We start from the raw sequence: 24,380 nt of genomic DNA on the forward strand, positions 1-24,380 counted from the left end.
CAGGGTTGTTCCAGGTCATCGTTCAAAATTACGAAGTCCGCCAAAAAACAACCCTCTTGAGGCTTTTGAAGGGGGTATTAAGATAATTAAATTAAACTTACGAGCAGCCAGCTGATTTTTAAAATTTTAGTTTTATATATTCTCTATATTGTTATTAATTTATTGATAGATATTTAGTTTTACTGATTGATTATAAAATTCTTTAATCTTTTACAAAAGAATAAAAAGCACCAGAACCTTTTGTGTTGTTAATTAAGTAGTTTGCTGTTTAAGCTCAGAATTTCAATGCTGAGGCCTAATGTTATAGAATGTTTTAAATAAAATAACTTTTTCTATTTCTGATATATTAGTTGAAGATTTTAGAATTTAAATATGCAAAAAGAATTTTAGCTTTTCGTATTTCAGTTTTTTATCTACAAAATTATTAATATGGTTTTAGAAAACAAAAAGAGATTTGGAACTGTGCAAGATATAAACCACAAGTACAATAAATTATAAGCATAGCAAAGGAAGAATACTGCAATACATTAAAGCAACAAGATGGAATTAAACTTTCTTCAAGTCTCACAATATCTAGGACTATAAATAAGCAAATACACGGTTTGAAAAATTACGTAAAAAATGTATGAAAGAACGAAAGGCCTTCATTTCATTTTGGTTTTTCCAAATTACAGTGTTTAACGGTTTTCGCATTTCTGAATAACAACACCAAGAAAAGAAGCAGCAACAGAGGCGTGTCGTTCAACTTGAAGAGAAACCATAACAACATGCCAAATGTGTTTCATTGACTAGATGAGTCTCTACAGCTGTGCAAATGCTTGAATTTTGTACTTCAGGAACACGAAAAAGAAATCGCAATACTTCCATCACCCTACAGCCCAGACCATTCACACTGCAATTTCTAGATGCTCCCAGTTTTATAAAGAGTAATATGCACTCTACATTTTTCAGTTAATGTTGAAAATACCGCTGAGGAAATATGAATTTAAAATCATATGGAATTCAGATTTGATTAAATTAATCGATTGATTGATAATTAAGCTAAATCAACGTATCACCATCTAAGCGCCAGTAAGCGTAGAAAACGTCAAAACTCTAACAAATCAGGAAATCTGAGAGCAAATGTTCATCTTTTTAAACATGGAACAACTCAAATTAAATAAAAATTTCTAAAAAAGTGTTTTTTCCTAGAATGTATGAAAGATTTTCACTAAATTGTGTAAATTCATATTGACATTATTTCACATCACAGATTAAACTTTTTTCTTTAAACAAAGAAACTTAAAAAATTCTTTCAAATATCAATAGAACGTTTACTCGTAAATAATGTAAGATATGTATAAAAATAATTTTAAGCTGTCTTTTATTTGCTATTGCAACACTTTTCAAACCAGAAAATTTCCAAGACTTTTGTAATGAAAATTCTAAATTAATAAGAAGTAGAAATTTATTTATTCATGATGCAGAAGTAGTAAGTTTTTTTTGTGTGTGTGTGTCTGAAAAAAATTATTAATTTTTCCACTATAAAACATGATTCATTAAAATAAATATTAAAAGTGAATGAAAAATGCGAGAAGAATTTTTTAAAATTTTCATCCGGACGAGATGCATTGGAGACATCGCATGGCGCACATGATGTTTACGTCAGAGATTCCTCAGGATAATGAGTGCTACAAAATTAAATCTCCTACAATTGAAAAAAATATTTCTCATATTTACGCATGCCTTTTTAGAAACTTTTAATTTATTACCATCTTTGTTACGTTTTATGACTTATTTTATGTTTGCATAGACGGAATTTTATAATTTTTTTTCATTCGATTTCTTATATGCAAGAGTATTGAAATTTTGCATGAAATTTCTCGACGATTATAAGCCATTTTATATTTTTATAATGATCAATTAATTGATCAATATAATTTCATTTTGATTCTATACCCATGGCATCGTGTAGTTGTAAATATGAGAATAAATTAAAAGATTCCACAATACACATAATAATGAATCATAAATTAGAGTTTAAAATACAGAAAACAATTTTGAAACTTCTATTTTTATTTATCATCAATAATAAGCATTCTTATAAAATAACTAAAATTAAATTTATGTCTGTTCCCAATCCAAATTTTCCATTTTCCTTTTAATATCAGTATGCCCTAATCTATATAGAAAAAAAATTTACGAAGTGCGAGTTCCGTAATTTACAAACAAAATCACTCGAAAGAGGCTATTTTAAATCCCTTAAATTTTTCCTTTTACTTGGAGTGGGAATTAGATTTATTTTTAGCCCAATGAGTATATGACATCGATGAATAAGTAACAGCGTCCCCAGTTAATCGACAATTTTTTTTTTATTTGATCCCATACCCATGGTATCGCTAGGAGTGAATATGAGAAAAAAAATGAACTAAAAAATTACATGATGTTTCAAACAATGAATTATAAATTAGGGATGAAAAAGAAGAAATTAAATAAAATATACTTTTATAGCACTAATAAAAGAATATTTAAAAAAATCATTAAATTTATTTTTGTCTTTATTGTAAATTTATTAATAGGAATTTAATTTATTAATCTGAAGAAAACTACTAAGCGTTCAAGTTCTATAATTCACCAACTAATTCACCCAAAAGATATTATTACACCTAATAAATTTCTTCTAGAACAGGAATTCGAATTTTAGATTTATTCCTAACTTAGTGGGTAAACCTCGATGAATAAGAAATGCCAACCACATTTTGTCAATTAATATCATTACATTTTGATTTCATACCTATGACATCGTCTTTTAGTGAATATAAAAAAATTAATTAAAAGATTCCATAATGTTCGAAATGGTGAATTATAAATAGGGGAAAAAAAAATAACATTTTATGAGATTCACAAATGCGCGTTTCTAAAAACTATTTTCTTTCCGAACTTTTTATTTCGCTTTTAACATCAATATGTCCTAATCAATGCTGAAGAAAACTAACACGTGCGAGCAAATAATTCACTAACAAACCCACCCGAAAAAGACTATTTCAGTCCAATAAATTTCCCCTTTGACCTAGAGCGGGAAGTCGAATTTTGGATTTATTTCTAGCCCAATGGGTAAACTCAATGAATAGGTAACACCGTTCCCTATTCGCTAAAAGTGTAACAAAAGATCGTGCATGCTCGTTGGAAAGTGAACTAGAAAACAAACTGGACAGTATTCACCGTTGTGGTCAGTTAGGTGTTAAAGGCCAAACATTTTGCGCATCGCATTCATTTGGATGTTCTTGCCTATTGCGTCGGAGCATACATCACGGATGTTTACTTTAAAAATAAATGATCCATCTCTTACTGTTTATTTTATCGCGGAATTACATCAGAATTTCTGAGAAAAGGTATGAAAATATAAACTCTAGAAGGTATTATTCTTCATTATTTTATAATTTCTGATTTGTCTCCCGTGCAGGTAGGTTGTCTCGATATTCCAAGCAAATTTTCTCTTGCTAATGTTTCATTATTGTTTTTAAATATAATGTAAATAGGCTGATGGGAAAGTAGCTAATGTAATATTTATTTTATTATTGTTGTGGTTAATTAAGTGTTAAAGACGAAACATTTTGCACATCGCATTAATTTGGATGTTCTTGCCTATTGTGTCGGAGCATACATCACGGATGTTTACTTTAAAAATAAACGATCCATCTCTTACTGTTATTTTTTCGCGGAATTACATCAGAATTTCTGAGTAAAGGTATGAAAATATAAACTCTAGAAGGTATTATTCTTCATTATTTTATCATTTCTGATTTGTCTCCCGTGCAGGTAGGTTGTCTCGATATTCCAAGCAAATTTTCTCTTGCTAATGTTTCATTATTGTTTTTAAATATAATGTAAATAGGCTGATGGGAAAGTAGCTAATGTAATATTTATTTTATTATTGTTGTGGTTAATTAAGTGTTAAAGACGAAACATTTTGCACATCGCATTAATTTGGATGTTCTTGCCTATTGTGTCGGAGCATACATCACGGATGTTTACTTTAAAAATAAACGATCCATCTCTTACTGTTATTTTTTCGCGGAATTACATCAGAATTTCTGAGTAAAGGTATGAAAATATAAACTCTAGAAGGTATTATTCTTCATTATTTTATCATTTCTGATTTGTCTCCCGTGCAGGTAGGTTGTTTCGATATTCCAAGCAAATTTTCTCTTGCTAATGTTTCATTATTATTTTTAAATATAATGTGAATAGGCTGATGGGAAAGTAGCTAATGTAAAATTTATTTTATTATCTTTGTGGTCAATTAAGTGTTAAAGACCAAACATTTTGCGCATCGCATTCATTTGGATGTTCTTGCCTATTGCGTCGGAGCATACATCACGGATGTTTACTTTAAAAATAAACGATCCATCTCTTACTGTTATTTTTTCGCGGAATTACATCAGAATTTCTGAGTAAAGGTATGAAAATATAAACTCTAGAAGGTATTATTCTTCATTATTTTATAATTTCTGATTTGTCTCCCGTGCAGGTAGGTTGTTTCGATATTCCAAGCAAATTTTCTCTTGCTAATGTTTCATTATTATTTTTAAATATATTGTGATTAGGCTGATGGGAAAGTAGCTAATGTAAAATTTATTTTATTATCGTTGTGGTCAATTAAGTGTTAAAGACCAAACATTTTGCGCATCGCATTCATTTGGATGTTCTTGCCTATTGCGTCGGAGCACACATCACGGATGTTTACTTTAAAAATAAACGATCCATCTCTTACTGTTATTTTTTCGAGGAATTACATCAGAATTTCTGAGTAAAGGTATGAAAATATAAACTCTAGAAGGTATTATTCTTCATTATTTTATCATTTCTGATTTGTCTCCCGTGCAGGTAGGTTGTTTCGATATTCCAAGCAAATTTTCTCTTGCTAATTTTTCATTATTGTTTTTAAATATTATGTGAATAGGCTGATGGGAAAGTAGCTAATGTAAAATTTATTTTATTATAACACCATTGTTCTAAAATCGCTTAAAAAATATTTTAGATTTATTTATTTATTTTTTTTTTCTGTTTTGCTAATGAGTTATTTCCTTAATTCTAAGAGATTTTCTCTTAAAAATTTTTTTATTATTGTATTTAAATATTCTAATTATATGCTTAGATTGCCGTAAAATATAAAATATATATAAAAAAATTTAGTATGACATCATTATCCTAAAATAGTTTTATAAAAGTATTTTGGAGTTAATTAAATTATTTTCGTCATTTGAGAGCGATAAAATAATTTTGAAATTTTTTTACCATTAAATGATTTTTAAATGAAGTTAAACCAAGCAATTGGAATTCAAATAGATTATCAAAAAATTTAATTGATTTTTAACTATAGATATTTAAGATCGGATGAATAGTTACTTACCCAATTCAATCTACATAGGGAAATGTGTCTTTGTGGTCAGTAGGCTACTAGTTCGATTCCTTTTTAAGTACCGTTTTTAAAAATAAAATTTATATGAAAAGAAATCCCATATTCATTCATGTCATCTATCATATAGAAGATCTAAGAGTTTTCAATGATTAACATCAGTTTTAGAGTATTTTTTCGCATAAAAATTAGTACAAATTCTTTTGATTAGATTTTTAATGGCTGGAAAATACATCTCACGCAACTGATTAAGACATATTAATATCATTAAACAAATGGAATTCAAATTTACTGTTTTTAACTAACATTATCTAAAACTGAACGAAGAAGTAGTGGTTTCTCCTGCTCGTTCCTAATATGGAAAACATCTCTTTACGACCAGAGGGCTTTGAGCTCGATTCTTTTTCAAGCAGTTTCCGTAATAAGATCTTAATTATATAAGGTGGAAATCCCGTATTAATTCATACCATCCATCATACAGATCTTAAAGCTTTTATTGGTTACCTTCAACTATCGAATACTTTTTCTTATAAAAATTCGTTACATTTTCTTTTTGAATTATTGGAAAACGTTTCTTATGAAACTGATTACTATATTTTAATATAATTAATAAATAAGAATTTAAATACATAACTATCGTTATCTGAAACTGAACGAACAAGCAGTGGCTTCCCCTGTTTAATCCTAAGATAAATGCGTGTTTGCTAGGAGGCTTTCTGTTCGATTCCTGTTTAAGTGCTTTTCGCAATAAGATCATATTAAAATTTTGCATTAATTAGTAACATTCATTATGTAGATATTAGAGTTTTCGGTATTCATCTTTAACTAACAAACATTGTTTCGCATAAAAATTAGTACACATTTTCTTTTGTATGGATTTTTGATGGGTTGAAAACTTCCTTGAGGTTACTGGCCAACGAATACTTTTTAGTGTTAATGCTTAGATTTGGCTTGTTTGCCATTTTTTTCCATGTTGAGTCGCATTAATTTTTAGAAAAATGACACTAGGTAATTACTCTTTACAGCAGATACCGTTTTTTGTTGGACTTGACAATCGTTTAGCATTTAAAATCGCTTAAAATTTCTTTAAAAAATCATCTTTTTCCTTCAGTTTGAAGAATGTTTACGTTTATGTTTATCGCATTAGTCTATATTTTTTCCGAAAAGTATTAAAATTTATAATTAGTTCTTTCACGGGAAAATGCTTAAAAAGGCAATCCTTTAAACAATTTTGTTCTAACAGTATTTTCTCCGTTTTAACATCGGGTTTTTTTAAAAATACTTTTTATCCTAAACCATATTGCATATCGTATATTCCCTCAAAATAGAAATTCCTATGATTGGTTCTAACAATAAAACGTTTACATATTGGCATATAGTATAAAGAATGTTTTACTGATTAAAGAAACAACCATGCCATATAGGTTTTCTTTCAAAAATAGAATAATAAAATTTTAGTTTTAAACATATTATTTTAATAGAATAATTTTACCATTGTAAATATTTATTAATATAGCTTTCATTTTTCCCTGTCGACTTTCATATGTCAAAATAAATTGATGTAGTCTGAGTATTAGAGTTGCAAGTTTTTAACGTAAATAAAAATCAATAAATTCATAAAGAAGGTTTGTTGAAAGGCGATTTGTAAGATAAGTATCTTGATTTGAAACTATATCTTGCGCAATATAGATTCCTACCTATTAATTTTTAAATACCTCCTTTATGAATGAGGCGATATTTGATTAATCACTGTACTCATCATATTATATATATATATATATATAGCGCTATACCTATGAGTCTCTATGGATTTAATTTATATCATACCTACATATAGGGCAAATTTCAACAGAGTATTCCGAGGTGAAACTTAAGTGATAAATAAATGTTAACTATGACTTCTAGAAATGAACTACTAGAAATAAATTAAATTTACTGCGTTTAAGCTCCGGAATTATCAGCTTTATAATATGTCAAGAAGCCAGTGTTGTAACTCAGTTGTAAATTAAATACAAAGCAAAAATAATGTTCTGGATATGTTAAAAAAATTTTAAATGATAAAAACATATCATAGAAGGTTATTCTAAAAGTATTTAAAAGTTTTCTTAACAGTTCCATTATTAGAATAAAAAATGAATATGAAGCAGATGAAATTGTTCTAGGTGTTTGAAACGAGCAGGAAAATAGAAGTATCGACAAATAGCATGAAGTGAAAAAATTTGATAAGAATGTATCATTTAAATTCAAATAAATTTTTTCGGCGTTCTATGTAGGATGCTGTAATAAGAATTTTGAAAATAACTGTACATCACATTTCTTCACAAATTTTTCTGGAAAAGTGGTGAAATGTAATCTATACTCATCTTGAAGATTACTCTGATTGGATACCAGCTTTGAAAGTTGTGTATAAGGTATATTGTGTCCAAGAAAAATTGTTGAAAGAATATTGGTGACAACACTTCAGCAAGTATAAATAGTAATATTCAAATATGGGAGCTAGACCTTGGCTCGTTATTAACGCGCTAACGGAATCAGACGTCGGAAAAGCTAAAATACTGGTGACAACATTGCAATCTTCGAAACAAATATTAAATCTTGTCGCATTAACACTGGTACCACGCTAAAGAAACAGCATAACTTTTTTGGTTTTGTTAATGTCTCAGTTTGGTTACATGAGATCTGTTGTGGGAAAACCTATATAATTTTCATCCTTGGTCAGTTGATAGGAAAGGCGAAGTATATTAAACTGAACTTGCATAAAGTCCACAAACATGGCAAATCTTTAGCTGAATAGGATCTTCAGGCCATGAGGCAACAAGCCACCGATATCCCTATTAGAATGTACGTGAAGATATAACATTATATTTGAATGAAATGTCTCAAATAAGTATCAAAATGTGCAAGAACCGTCAACAATTGATGAACCGAGGAGAAACAATTCAACAAGAATAAGTATACCTAGCGAAGCGATTTTTCATATCTAATATCCCAAGCCTTACGTTATCACCAATGCCTGGATCGGAGAGATCATAACTCTGAAAAAAAAAGTGAAAAGAAAATTGTTCTTTTCTAGAGACTTGTTTAATGAACTATGGATGTTAAAAAAGAGATTTATTAGTTATTATTGACGTAAAAACCAACTTTTTAATAGGTAAGAATATTTAATTTGTATCTCTTCAAATTTTTCTAATTATTAGCAAAGCTATTGAAATGAAACAAATTAGATAAAAGTTTCTCTCATAAATGAATCTTTATATTGCTAAACCGATAATTAGTAATGGGCAATAAATCAGTTTTGAAGTCAATCATAATTAACAGGAGATGGAATTCAATATTCTTGAGCACCTATCGAGCTACTCACATACACTTTCTCTATTCTTCATTAAATAAACAGTGTCAATTGAAAATTAGAAATTCTTAAAATAAATAGAGAATCCTCAACAGGAATTTTTTCAAATATAATCCTTTTTCACTTATTAGACAATATTAAAGTAAGACAACAAAATATATGGTATGAGTTGTTGAATTAATATTTTTTAGAAGTCATATAGCTGTAATTAGAGATAAACATTCTAATTTTGAGTCCTCCTTCTCCAAGCATTTAAATGACACCCAAGTGAGAATTTAAAGTCGTCACTCTGAGCGGTCACTAAATAAAGAAACTACTGAGTTTTAAAAGAATGGATAATTAAATCTGATTTTTCCTAATAGTATGCTGATTGTGTTTGAAATTATTATGAAATTTCTATCTTGAGCAAGACTGCCTTGGCCTTCAAGTAATGGAAGAGAAAACATTTTAAATGTCACTCGAAATTAAAAACAGAAGTGCTAGATTTTGTAATCTTTTTATTCTAGAAAATATTTTCATTGCAAAAACATTTTTCTTTACAGAATTATGATTTTGGGAAATATTTCTCAAAGATCTTACATGCGGATATATTTGGGATTCGGCAGAATGCTTTCTATCTACTTATTAAAAAGCTTATACTTGAAATAAATAATTATTTTACGAGTATTTTATAATTTAACTTTCTAAGTAAGAATTTTAAATTTTTTTTAAAACTCTAAATATTTTTTGTTTTGTCAAGGAAGGACGTAGAGCGATAGCATTTGGGCCAAGTTGTGACAAATCCATCGAGAGAGCTAATAATAATTAAAATGATAACAACAATAAAATAAAGAATAAAGAACAGAAACGACGATTACTAACAAATATATTCTGGTAGCAAAAATGTCTATTCTTGAAATAGTCTGAAATTTTGAAACATATATTTGTCTCTCCAAAAACATGATCATTAAAGTTTCCTTGGGTATATGGATATTGAATTTTCTCCAATTCATTAATTTAAAAAAATAATCCCAATTTAATGATATGTCTAGACGTTAGCTAAAACACGTGACTTTTATAATCTGTTTTCAACAATAGCTAATGAATCCGTCTTTGTAAAATGAAGAAGAGATTACGAAATTAAATCATTTTCAGGTAACAACAAAGGAAAACAGTCAACAAAAAGAAATAAGGAGAGCAAAAATTTTTAAGTAAAAAGAAGAGAAAGTGTTTTCCAACACAAAAGTATACCGAAGAATTAAAAGGATCTGTTCTTTAAATTGAAGAGCGCTTTCACTTTTCTGCGTTTAAACATAGTTAAGACATTTCATTAATGTTATTTTCAAACTTTCATTCTGGGAAAAAGACTAGGCATGAAAAGGAATGAAAAATGGTTAATTAATTCATAAAGAAAGTAAACCGATCTTTTAATACAATTTATAGAGAATTTAATTCTAAAATTGTATATAAAATTACCCTTCGATTTCGAAAATCATTTCTTAAATACGGTGTATTTTATTTAAAAATTGTAGTAATCTATATTTGTAAAATATATCCTTTCCTAATTTTGTTTGTAAACAATGTCAAGTGTCTGTATTATTTGACATAGGAATTTTTATTATTGGTTTTAATATCCAATTCTAATTAAAATATTTACAAATCAAATGAACTTTCTAAGAATATTTATTAGAATATCTAAGAAAATTATATTTTAATGCACCAGCCAAACAAAATTGTTTCCTTTACATTATGATTTAAATGTTATAGAGATGGCTTAAAATTTTTTAATATCACCCTATTTTTAGTATTAAACAATTTGAAATATGATTATGAAATAAGGTTGTGAGTCTTCGAAAATCTAGAGGATTTAAAAATAACATTTATTTTTCAAGCTCGCTATTTTTTGCTTCACTGGTTATTTGTTTAAATCGGGTATTTGATTGTGTAAGCTAATTTAAATAATTTTGTATTTCAATCTAAACACAAATCATTCTTATTGTTTTCACAATTTTTTGTAAGCTTTAACTTCGCAATTTCATACTTTTTACGGACATATTTCTAACTTATATACTGCACTATTTTTTAAACAACTACGCAATTTCCCATTTTTTTCTTTACATACTTTTAAAATCCGGTTTTGTGTTATTTTAATGTACATTATGCAATTTCAAATTAATGCCAGGAATATAGAAAAAAATTAAAAATAACTTTACTCTTATGTGTATAAATTTTTAAAAGTAATGCATGATTTATTAGTGCAACTAATGGCTATGTAAGTAAAAAATCACGAATATAAATCATGAATATATAAAACATGAACCTTAGGAACTAATAAATATTTTTAAACTTTTAGATAATAACTTTCTATATTCTATAAATATCTTTCACAAAAACGAAGATACAAAATTTCCTTAACTCAATAAGAGAAATAACCAGAGGCACAAAACCGTTTGAAATATAGTGTCCGTTATTTTTCTTTTATATTTGTTAATAATTGCTATATAAAAAAAAATCAATTATATGAAGCAAATTATACTGCAATGAAATTGGAGTAACTGGAACCGTCCTAAATATAGAACAGAGAATTTATTTTTAGCTCATACTTTAAAGTATTGCTTTATCTTAAAATATGAATTTTTTATATACATTTATGGATGCATAATTTTGACGTAAATTTAAAGTTATAAAGTCGTAAAATTTATATTAAATAAATTAATTGAATGGAAGAATGAAATAATATATTAATATTAGTTGAAAATCACATTTAACCCCGCTAACTACGAATTTATTGGATGCCACATTTTTTTGGAAATGACATTTATTGTTACATCCATATATCCATATTACATCCATATAAGAAAGGGAAGGACACTTAAAATATTTAAGTGTCTTTAAATGATTTTTATCTTTTAAATTGAATTTTGCTTCAACTTGGATACAAATTTAAATAACAAAATATTAATTTATTCTGACTGAGTTAATTAATTTTGAATATAATTCTATAAATGAATTCAATGCGAAGTTCATTTCAATGCAAAGATTAAAATAGGTATTTGCAATATTTTAATTAAAATAAATTTTACTAGGATTGGCTCTTTTTTTTGTTTTAATTGTATAATTTTAAATTAGAGATAAAATGGCCGTATTCACTACACACAAGAGTACTGACTACAAGTTCAAATAACTCTTCCGGTTGCAATCCCTTCGCAAATTAAAATGCCATCAAAATTATCACACTGACAATATGTTAGGGGAGGGGGGGGGGAGAGAAAGGAACACCGTTACGGTAGCATTGCTCAGTTATTCTATATCAGTATCCCATCCCGTTACGCAAGGGCAATCTAAAACTAGAGTTGTGTGCAATTAATTGGTCAGTTTTTCGCCCGAACCCTGGCAATTAGAAAAGTTGACCAAATTTCATTATTTTGTCTGATGGCTCTTTCCTTCGAGTTCAGCGGCTTCTGCGGATTTCCATAACTATGGCATAATGCAATGTCCGATTACATTGTATCCATCAGGGAACCTAGAGCACGCACAATCACAGAGGCAGAACATTGACCTACATCACGCAGTATTGTTGCGAATTTCTATCAATCCTTTCGGAAAATTGATTTTTGAAGTTGGAGTAAGGGTCAAAGATCACACTATTACGGTATTTTAATGTTTGAAGTATAACTTTTTGAATAGCTAGATCATCTACTTACATAATTAAATCGTATTTGAATTGCATTGAAGTCAAATCGATTTAATGTATTCTGTAGATTATAGGATTTTTGGGGCCGGTGTTTTAGTTATTTCTGATGAATAGAAACAGAAAATTTACTGAGAATAAATAACATTTGGAACAATATTATAAATAACGAGTTGAATCAATGGAATTTATTCTGTTATATTCTCAGCCGTTATCTAAAATGTATCTACAGAGTTTTTCAGTTTCCACTAATGTCTATAAAAGTTATTTTTTTTCTCTGGTTAGAAGACAAATTATCATTATAAGAAACTTAACTCCTTTTTTCAGCTTATTTTACATGAAGTTATTTATGAGTTTAGATAAGTTAATTTTATAAATAACAAGTGAAATTAATTCTATTACCAGTCGGTATTCGAAACTCCATTCGTTTTATTACTGCGATTGTAGAATTTGTCATTATTTTTGTTTGACTGATAAGAAAATGAGAAACGAAACTTAATTCATTCGCTACTTTTTTTTTTTCAATTTGCTCTAGATGAAAAAGAAAATACCTTTTTCGGAACTCACTTGAGGAAATATTTCCTATTAATAAAAATAGTTTATAAACTGGGGAAAAAATAAATTTCGCCTAATACCTCATTCATTTTTTTTTTTTTTTTTTTTTTTTTTTTTGCTGACATTCCAAATGAGCAGCACTAAAATTTAGAATATTAATACTGATGGATTATTAAATTTCGAGACTGACTGGTATTATTGCACATCTGATCTAAAAAACTCAAATTACTTCTTTAATCGAAAGATTGGATGATATTAAATAACTTATTTATTTATATATATATTTATTACTATAGATTAGATGAGAGTTCGTGGAGAATTCGGGTGCTTTTTTTCTCCTCATCTAAGAAAATGTTATTTTCAATATGTAAAACTGTTTTTGTATATTTTAATCCTCGACTAGATGAGTTTATATATCCAGAAAATATTCTATTATTAAATATATCGATTGTTTCATTTCAATAACAGTTAGTGTCCTGTTTACAGAGTAGTACCATTTCATTTTCATGACTAAACTGAGAGCACCCTTTTGCTTCCATTTTCCTCTTCTAAAAAGTCCATATTTATTTCAAAATTTTTAAACAATTTTCATTTGGCATATACCGCCTATTAGCCAGATTTTTAAGTCAAAGCGTCATTGTTTTTTTTTCTTTGATTTATTTTCGAGATAATTCGAAAATAATTTTTAGGAACGATATTTTACTACATTTAAAAATAATTATACATATGCATAAACAACTTATTAAAATGAATTTGTACCAATTTTTCTCTTGTTTTTGTTTTTAAAAATGAAGAAACAAAATTTATTTCTACTTCAATTATTTTAATTATGGTGTCTTATAATTTAAAAGAAATTTACTGAAAATTTATGTTTTAAATAAATTTTGCCGTGAATATCCCATTTTGAAGCTGCTTTATCCTTTAACCCCTTAACGTCACACGGCACTAACTATTGCTTCTTAAACTTATAAGCTAAAATTAAATCCTTCATTGACGCTTTAAATGAATTCAAAAATTTCACATGAACCACCAACATCTCAAGTATTCTAAGCAGTTTTAATTGAATCAATAAGACAATACATTCCTGCAATGGAAAGTGTCATTTAATTCGATAACAAAAATAAAGCAATTACGGTATTAAATGAAGGGAGAGAGTAGAGTTCTTTTACACATTTTCCAATGTATTATTTTTACTAATAAGTGTGCTTTTATTTCAACTGACGCATACTATCTATTTCCATTTTCTTCGATAAACATTTTATATGAATACTTATAAACTTTGAACTGTTATTGTTATAATTTCTTTTATTGAAATCCATTTTAAAATTATTAATAATAAAATAATAGAACAAAGTGCTAATAGATAACCATGTGACTTAAAGCATTTTCACATCGCAGTCATGAGATATATTTCTTGCTTTAATATAATTTATTCATATTAAAGAAAAAAGAAAATATCTGAAAAGGAATTTCACAATTTTAAATTGCAAAATGCAAACTGGCTTGCGACTATGAAATAAGACTAAAAGTGATTTTTCATTAAAAAGCGAAGTTCCACCCACATATTCTATTACATTTCAATTATTTTATGATAAACGATATCAAAAGTATATGTGATTGAAAATATCGATCCTATAAATTTTTATTTTACTTAAAATTTAAACTTGATTTTAAAATCTAAATTGAATTCTGATTTTTTTTAAACCAAAATTAATTTATTTTATTATTGTAAGTTATTCTCCCTTTCTCTGAAAAGATACCAATTGGTATTTGATATTCAATAAGTTTTAATCAAAGGCTTAGAAAATTATTGCAGTGGGTAGAATAGAATTGCAAATGTTCATACGATCACAGTTTGGGAAGGAAAAGTAAGTAAAGTTTGGGAAAAGTAGGCGTTTAATTTAATCTAAAACCAATTTTTTGGAAGCATTTCGTTTAAAATTTCATTTCATTATAAAAAGACAATGAATATTACTCTGACATAAAGGTAAAAAAGCATAAAAATAAACAAAAAAAATAATAATGAACATATTTTTTAAAAAGATTTTTGGTACTACAAAAAAATTAAACAAGTTGTAGGTGGAGGTAAAGTATTTCAAAAATAACTTAATATGAATTCTAATTATTAAATTCTATATCTCTAGTATTATTTCCATTTTGTGAAAGATATCTTTCGAAATCTTCTTGTAATTTAAGCATTTAAATTAAAACTTGAAGAAAGGGATTCGATTTTTATAATTCTATATAAATTAAATTTCGTAAGAAAATACGTTGGAAAGTAATAAATTCATCCTTTTAATATGTGCTTTGTTTTTGAATTAAAATTTAAAAGATAAAACAAAATCAGGAAACAGCGTTTCAATGAGTTGAGTCAAGTTACGTGACGTCACAGTCACAGAACTTATCACGTCTTTTCCCTCCTGCAAAACGAGCATTGGATTTCAAAATCAAAATCATGTGTTATGATTGATGTGTGTCAAGTAAAATTGAATCCAACGCATTATCTTTTTGTGTTAAACATATGTTTTATGCGTATTTTATTTACGATAAGAAAAAAAAACTCTTTAATAAATGGTGATGAGTGTGTTGATAAATTAGTTGATCATCATTGTGCTTCCAACTACAATATAGATTGTCTAATCATCTAGGTGTTGAATCATTCGTGTTGAGAGGGGGATGGAGGGAGTTTTTTTGGGGATGCTTTGACAATGATTGCGTTTATTTTACGTTTTCAAAGCCGTAAATTGAAGAATTAGATTGAAAGATGAGCGAAAAATGAATACTAAGCCCTTTGCGCCGTTTACTTTCGCTGCGTCATGATGCAATGCCCCTCCTTTATGGACTTAACAATTAGAGATAAAGAGGATCAGAAAGCCTGTACACTAACTTTCTGAAGTAGGGTTCGAAGGCACACTGCCTTTCTAGATATACACCTAGAATATAGTGCTTTAGACCACTCGGTCAACCTAATAATGTTTGATTTTCTCTATTTCTCGAAATTATTCCGCGCTGCTTGATTCGAAATTTTCGGGAGAGGAAGATTCAGCATGTTTGAACCCAACTTTCTCTTTCGAGAACCTAAGCTTAAGAAAAGGTACTTTACACAGCTCGCTCAGCCTAACGACATTTTGTTGCTTCCACTTGACGTATGGTTAGAGCTAAGGGGCAAAATAAAGCTGTTATATTCATTATTAGGAGTTGAATTTTAACCCATGCTCTCATTTGGGAGAGCAATTCTTAAACCTGGCTCCTTAAACCGCTCAGCCATCTTGATGAGGCTTTGTTATTTCTACTTCCCAAGATCGTTCCGTATTATTTGATTCGAAATTTCGTAAGTAAAAATAATATAAAGATCTATGGAGTTTACTACGGAATTAAAACTAAAGGGGGAAATACACTTATTGTCAGGAATTGGGTTCAAACCCACTCTCTCAATCGAGAACCAGTGGTGAACTTTACAGCGCTCGGTGACCCTATGGAAGCTTGGTTGTTCCTACTTTTCGAGATCGTTCCATGCTGTTTGATTCGAAATTTCGAAAGAGAGAGTAATTTAGCGTAAGTGAAAGGAATATCAAACTTCTCCACAGATTTTGGATTAAAAGTAAGAGAAAAAATAAAGCTGTTGTATTTATGTCAAGATTCGGGTTCGAACCCATTCTCCCATTCTAGAATCAGCGGTGAAATTTACACCGCTCGATCATCCAAAAAACGCTTGGGTATCGAGATCATTCCATGCTATTTGATTCGAAATCTGAATGGAATAGGTTATCGAATTCCAGGAAAAATTATTCTAAGCTCCTTTTTCATAATTAGAGCTAAAGAAAGAAATCAGAGCTCGTCGCTAAGACTAGCGCTTGGATTCATACTCGTTTTCGACATCCAGAGTTTTAAATCTGTGTATAAGACCACGCGACTATCCTGATGATGGGTGAGTGTCTCTATTTTACGAGATCTTTCAGTATTGTTCTATTCGAAATTTCAAAAGAGTGAAAATTTAGATGTAAGTAAAAAACGCATTATGCAGTGATGTAACGAAGGGCGGACAGTGAAGATACAGATACCTCGATTGCCATACTGTTTGGGAGTTTCGAAATTAAAACTTTTGCATTTATTTTACCTTTTCAATGCATTTCATTATTTCGAATTTGGCAAAAACTTCTGGAAGCGGGTGAAAAATAAGAACATAATACTATACTGACTGAGACATTTATCTTATTTGGAAGCATAATATGGAAAGAAATAGCAATATATTAAATTTCATGATGCTTTCTTTACTTTGCAAAATCACCATTTAACAGTAAGAAAAATCTGTAATATTTCTAATACTTTTACTAAATTTTAACGTTTGAAACACCTGGTAGTTTTTTTTTCTTCGAAAAAATCGAATAAATGATTGAAATTGTGACAAAATTCTAATTTGACTGAAGTAGTTATTTTATGCAATAATCTGAAACTATTTCCGAAAAGAGAAATCTAATTCATATATTTATGTCCTATCTTTCAAAAAGTTGGACATATCTCCTAAATATAGATTAAAATCCATGATTCTCGGTTCAATTTAATTCAAAAATATTAAAATGTATAACACATCCGAATTGTTTCAAATGCTTATAGGTTATTTCTGTTTTCTAAGATACTCGGCTGCTTGAAAATTCTGATCGAAACGGTTATTTTTACTTTGGCTTTGTTAACAGTAAAAACATACAAATCGTCGAAATAGATCTAAAACAGATTATCATTAACGTTCTTTTTGAGAGACTGTCATTTATTTTGTGAAAATCTACAATTCAAAAATTAGAATTTCATAAAGAGGGTCGATGATGAACTAACATGGTGTCTGTAAAATATCAAATTCAGCTTTAATTCTTTAGTTATTGATTGTAAATATATATATATGAAATAATAAACAATAATTAATACATATATATATATTTGCATAAACCTGAATTTATGCGTTCTGTTATTTGTACTCTATTAGAAATATTTATATTTTTATTTCAATTAATCCCTCAAAACCTTTTGATTAAACATGAACTTTCTTGAGATAATTACAAAATTTTGCAATTTTTTTTTCAAAAGGGTTACTATATTTTACTTTCTTGAATACGAAGTGTAGAAAAAGTATTCGAATCGTCAAAAAAATTCGGATTCGATATTTTGAGGAATCTCCACATTTTTGTCCTATCTGAGTTCGAAAAACACATTTTTTGGCATTATGTCTGTTTGTAGATTTGTTTGTTACAAAGGTAACCCAAAAAATACTTAGCTCAAAAACAATTTGAGCTAAATAAATGAAATTTGGAATATGATCACTACTTCTAATTTGTAGATTTCTATTAAATTTTGACCAAAATCCACTTCGAGAAAGTTTGCCCAGCTGTCCGAATATAAGTTAACACAATAACCACAAAATGGAACTAAGTGGTCAAAATTTGATATAAAACTACAACTGACATACCAAATTTCATATATTTAAGTCATTGCATTTTGAGTTACCGCGTTTACATGTTTGGGAAAGTACAGATCGACAGATGATCATAACCTTGACGGATTCCATTCCAAATTTGATATATATCTGCACTTTATATGTTAAATATGTGTAAAGTTTATTAATCTAGCTCACTTCGTTTTGTATTTATCATGTTAATTTAGATTCAGCAACCAGATAAAAAGACTTCCTCTGAATGGATTTCACTAAAAATTTAATAGACATTTACAAATTTGGAGTAGAGATCATATACCAAATTTCATCTGTCTAGCTTAAGAGTTTGAATGATCGTTTTTTGAGTTATCGATTTCACAGACAGACAGAAATAAAATAAAATAAATGTGTATTTTGGACCGAAAAGGTCTGAAACATGGAATGTCGTGAAAATCTCGAGTTTTTCGACGATCACAATATTTTCTCTTTGTATACTTCATATATGAAAAAAGTAAAAGTGGTCTAAATCTTTGTGTATTAACTCGTCAAAATTTTATACAATGCAAATTTTGCTATGTTTATTTCCAAAAAGGGTTTCAGTAGATCTTTTTTTTAAATAAAAGAAGTAAACTCCAGAAGTACATGAATAATATATAGCAAAGAGATGATAATGGCCAAAATCTTTTTTCATTTTTTAAAGCTAAAAATCTTGCTTACTTTCTTTGATTTCTTTAAAATTGTGAAAAATGTAACCCCGTACTGAAAATGAGAGCGCACAATTTAAGCTGTAAATCTCTCGAGAGTCTTTATATTGAATGATTTATAGAAAACATTTTAGATTTTAGAAAATGAATTGCGACATTTGTAACCGATGATTTACCGGTTTGCGCTTTTTCTCAGGTAAAACCAAAGCTTTACTAGCAACCAACCGTCACGTATCACATGAAATAAATCGCCGATATTTTTTAAGAATCTTATTTATATTTAAGTCCCGTCGCTCGGTAACTTGGGAAATATTTGTCCCGTCACGATTCCATGCCTTAATCTTCTTCTTTTCTGTCAATTCAAAATATTCACTGGGATTTTATTCGCCTTTAGATTATTTGAGAGTCTAATATATTAATGAGAATGGAATACAAAACCAGTGGGCGTGGTCTCCTCGAAACTTTCTCGCGCACTCTTCAATAAAAATCTTATCCCCTTTCCTCTGCATAAAATTGGAGATCATGGGTAAGGCCGCGATCACCTTGTATGACATTGATCAACGATAGTAACGAAACATAGATATGTAGATTTAAACTATCGTGAGAGTATGTATTTTGGAGTCATTTTTTGCCGTACGATTGACACCAAATTTTGTCACCGAACTACAATTGTAATCACAAAATAACATATCGAATTTCATTGATTTATGTCATTGTGTTTGCATTTATGCGAAATTACCGGCCGACGGACAATCAATCGTTTGATAGATTTGGTTCAAAATTGGATAAATATCAATATTTTAGATGCTAAACCTGTGTATCAAATTTTATCTGCCTAGCACTTTGCGTTTTATAGTCATTGTGTTCGGTTGTATTCGGGCAGCCAGACCTATAAATTTCCTCTGAATGGATTTCATTCATAATTTGACAGAAATCTACCAGTTTGGTCTTAATTATCAAATTTCAACCATTTTCCGCAAAGAGTTTTTGAGTTATCGTGTTCCCAGACTTGACATAATGCCAAAAATGTGTTTTTCGAACTCAGGTAAATTTGAAACGAGGGTATTCGTCAATATCTCCTGTTTGAATTTTTTAAAGATTAAAATACTTCTTCTATATTTCATATTTGCGAGAAAACTGAAAACCAAAATCGATTTCTGTTATTCGAATTAAAATTGAGTCTCTATTTTTATCAACCAAATATTTATTTTTCTTCAAGTGATCTTCATATAAAAGTTTTTATTGGTTATTTAATTAATAAAGTACCTTGATAATATTTCTTTGCGTGTTTTTTCCTAAATTTGGAAACGCATGGTTTAAATATCTTTTCTGTGTTCTGACACCGAAAGAGTTGAAAATTCCATTTTTCATATGAAAAGAATGCTAAATATTTTAATCATGTCTCTCTAACTTTCTTTCTTAAAGTGAAATAAATTCTGAAAACAGTACGACTGAAATAAAGCTTGTATGGAAGTTTAGAATTCTGAAAGAGTATTTTGCCGTTATCGTAATTAAAATAAAAAAATCCTTTTGAAGTGAAACATCATATATTCAAAAAATCAACGGTGTCTTGTTAAATATATATATGAAACTTAAACAATTGAATTAATAAATGAGACGTAATTAGAAATAATTAAATTCCAAAAGTGAATTTAATAAAAATATTCTTTTTTGAAACTTATAAAATTTTGGGTTTACTTTACCTTTTCTAAGGCAGAAATAAATATATTTATCAACAAATTAATTTGTAAATGTACATTTTAAGCAATTTCATCGCGTCTCATTAGAGCTACTATCTATTTATAAATTTAAAAAAAACTTCAAAAATTATTAATAAAAACTTTGACCACATAATATAGCCTTCGCAATCAAATTAATTAATTCTATTATTTAGAGATAGTAATCTATTAATATCTGAAGCTGAAAAGGAATGACAATCATGTTAATGGCAAATTTTTGATAAAATTAAAATCTAGATAACTCATTTTCTACATTATCTAGATTCCTATTCATTTCCCAAACGGCAACAAGTATTATGATTTGTTAATTAAATATTTATTAGTCTAATTAAGAAGTAATATTAATTTTATATAATAAGTTTTCCTTAATTCTTTTCTTAAGTCAATTTGCAGTGAGTATGTGGACACGGTAACTAAATGAACAAAATGATAGATAAATGAAATCGAAAATTTTACCTTTTCATCAAAACTGAAGTTTTCTATCAAATTCTTCAAAATTGTTGATTGTTTTTCCGACTGTATGTGAAAGCAATTATCCAAAAAGGCATTAAAAAAACTGCACGAGTTTTTGTATGTGATTATCAAAATTGGAGATCGGTTTTGGACCAAATAAATTAAAGGGAAAAGGTACTATTAAAATACATATTGATTCACTTCACTAAATTTAAACTCAAAAGGCAAAATTTGTATGTTTTTTATGACATACAATTTTTTACTTTCAGTGACGATAGGGGATTTTAATGACATGACCAAGGCAAAACTTCTCATGGTATAGAAGCGTGCAAGAAAGGAAAGGGGTGATGAATGCAGATTTCATCCCTGTCGTCGGTTAAAATTGCTAAGAGGGTTTCTAAATAGGCATTGTGTGATCTCAAGTCGGAAGTTTGACCTAACAATTCGATCAAAACAAAATGATATTTCCACTTCGAGATGAAATTTTAAGTAAATTAATTAAATTAGCTATTTTATAAAATAACAATTTTGAAGAAATTTGCCTTGAAACTAAACCAAATTTATATTCTAGACTGCATTTACTACATAAATTTACCTTAATGCAGTTAACAATTATTTGTCTAATCATGATACCCAGGGTGGGAGGATCACAGCAAACACGTAAATGTGGAAAAAGGAACCTTAGTGCTTTGTTTCCTGGTCAATAGGAGGGATGACAAGAGGGTTATTGTTAACAGCTACTTCCCCTAACGAGTCGTACTGCACTATGACAGACGAGAACGCTACACTGGGTTCGTTATCATAGGTCATATTTTGCAGGGAGTAAACCGTAAAGCCCAGTTTCAGAATGATTGATCGTTTGTAGTATCTCAAACGGGTTTTTAATACTAAACCTGAGTTAGTGGTTCTGTTGTGGAATTTTATAATACCTATGCAACACGTTTAAAAAAATTTCAATCAAATCTCTTGCTCTTTAATAAGAATGTTAACGAGAAAAAAATATATCAGTGAATTAATTTTTTTTTCTTTGTCAGCTTTTATATGAAATAAAAAAAGTTAATATTTTCAGTAAAGTAATACGAAAACTCTAAATGGTTTTTATTACAATGAAAAAATTAATATTTAAATTTGAAATATAGAATTAAATTTTATGAGTTTTTGGAAATTTTCCAAAATTTTAAATGCTTAAATTCTTATAGGGTAAGGGTATATTTCATGAACATGCTTTCAGAATATTTCAGAACTGTAAAAATATTAACGTTTACATTTTCTTAGTATATGTTTCTTGTCCAGCATCACTCAATGACTCGAGTTCGTTTTTTATTGTGAATAATTGCAATTCTCAATTAGACAACTAATTTATGTGTATATAGATGTGAACGATAAAAAATAAACAGTGTATATTTTTCTTTGAATTTAAAACTAAAAACTGTTAAACGTAATGTTCCCTTTATGAATGCAAGCTCAGTAGCAAATAGGATTATTTTGAATCACAATCATATTAAGCACGGAATATTTTAAAGATAAGTATTCTATTAAATCTGTTGAGTACTTTATAAAATAGACCATTGATTCTGAAAGGATAAAGTGTTAGAGATTTTTTTTAAGAATACGTTGTTAATTTTTGTTTAATTAATATATATTTAAGATTTTTCCATTAAAATTTTAATAATATCTTGAATAAGTAAGAATCATAAGAAAGTAACTTAAATTGTAACCTTAAAAATAATTTTTTTATAACTTTTCAACTTTTACGTTGCAAATTTAAATAGCAAAAAGAAATTCAAATATATAAATAATATGAGCTATTCAAGCATTAGAGTGAAAGGTTTTCTAAAATTGGATCTGTCAAATTACCATGCATTAAGTTTGAGTAGGTACTCGTGTATTTCTACAGCATTATGTAAAATTATCACAAATTATTTATATGCCCATTTTACAAAGCCTTGTTTATTTATTTAATTTTTTTATTTTTTATCTTTAGCTTAGCATATGACGTTTCTACCTTAAACGTTTCAAAAACAGTGTTGAGTTCGAAATACCTGAAATGCGTTTTCTTTTATTTATTTAATTTATGAAGTTATTTTAAATGATCAAACTTTTAACATCATTAATTGTACCAGGAAAGACTTAAAATACTTTTCACAGAAAGATCTATTTTTGTATTTTGTTAGAATCTAGATAAAAATAGAATATTTTTAATGAGAAAAATATATGAAAGTTTATTTATCGATTCGAGAGAATATTTTTCTTTCCTTTAAAGATGTTTAAGAAATTCTAAGAAAAGTTAATCTTTAAAGAATAAGAACAAATTCTAAAAAAAGTGCTCAGATATATTTGAGAGTAATTGTTTTTCTCCTATTAGATTTTTAGCAGAAAAAGTTTTAGTTTTTTTAAACTATTTTTGTATTAATTTCCCGTTTTCAAGCAACATTAAAGTTATTTTGAGAGGAGCTTTACAATTTTAACCGAAAGAGTTGAAGCGAAATAAATCAAATTTTTAAACAATAAAATCATAATCTGAAATTCTTAGAATTATTATTTCTTAAAATACAAAGAGTGAAAAAGGTAAGAATATTCCTGATAAAAATGTTTTTGCTTTGGCTTCCAAGGAAAATCTTGTGGAGTGCAAAATTATTGTTCAAGTTTGTAAAGCCCCCCCCTTTTTTTTCCTTTTTTCCCTATTTTCTTTGTTTTATCTTCATTCGAAATTCGAATCTTAATTAAATTATTTTGTTAGTAAGACAATAAATTGAATATGAAATATGATTTCATATAAAATGGATGTAGTATATCTATTTTTTGACATAAATTTCGGAAGCATTCGTCCAATTAGAAAAAGATGGAAATTAAAAACGAAAGTAATGAATTTTGTCTAGACTAACAAGGGGAGGGCATGAGGTTGAAAATTGAGTTTGGGATGAGATTTAGTGTAATGGTAGTATACATTTACAATGTTCGTTCATGAAAATATTAAAGCGCAATAGCCAGCTAGTTTCGAGAAAATGGCCCTCAAATTTACCTTACTATACCTTAATAAAGTGCCACTGTTGCTGAGATCCGAATAGTATAATGTATAAAGCGCTGGCA

The 24,380-nt window shown here is 28.2% G+C and overlaps 1 protein-coding gene across 4 annotated transcripts in view; it reads left to right on the forward strand.

The window, feature by feature from the left end:
• The first annotated feature begins 3,286 nt into the window (after positions 1-3,286).
• LOC129958563 (multiple epidermal growth factor-like domains protein 10) overlaps positions 3,287-24,380 on the forward strand; it is an 83,692-nt gene continuing 62,598 nt past the window's right edge. For 2 of the 4 annotated variants that reach the window (XM_056071110.1, XM_056071113.1), the window contains exon 1: positions 16,762-16,900. The gene's annotated coding sequence lies outside the window, so the exon portion shown is untranslated. Of the gene's footprint in view, positions 3,372-4,847; positions 4,867-16,761; positions 16,901-24,380 lie in introns of those variants that run through there. The other 2 variants (XM_056071111.1, XM_056071112.1) reach the window with 2 other exon arrangements.

This window comes from Argiope bruennichi, chromosome X1, assembly GCF_947563725.1.
Source record: "Argiope bruennichi chromosome X1, qqArgBrue1.1, whole genome shotgun sequence".
NCBI classification, from domain to species: Eukaryota; Metazoa; Arthropoda; class Arachnida; order Araneae; family Araneidae; genus Argiope; species Argiope bruennichi.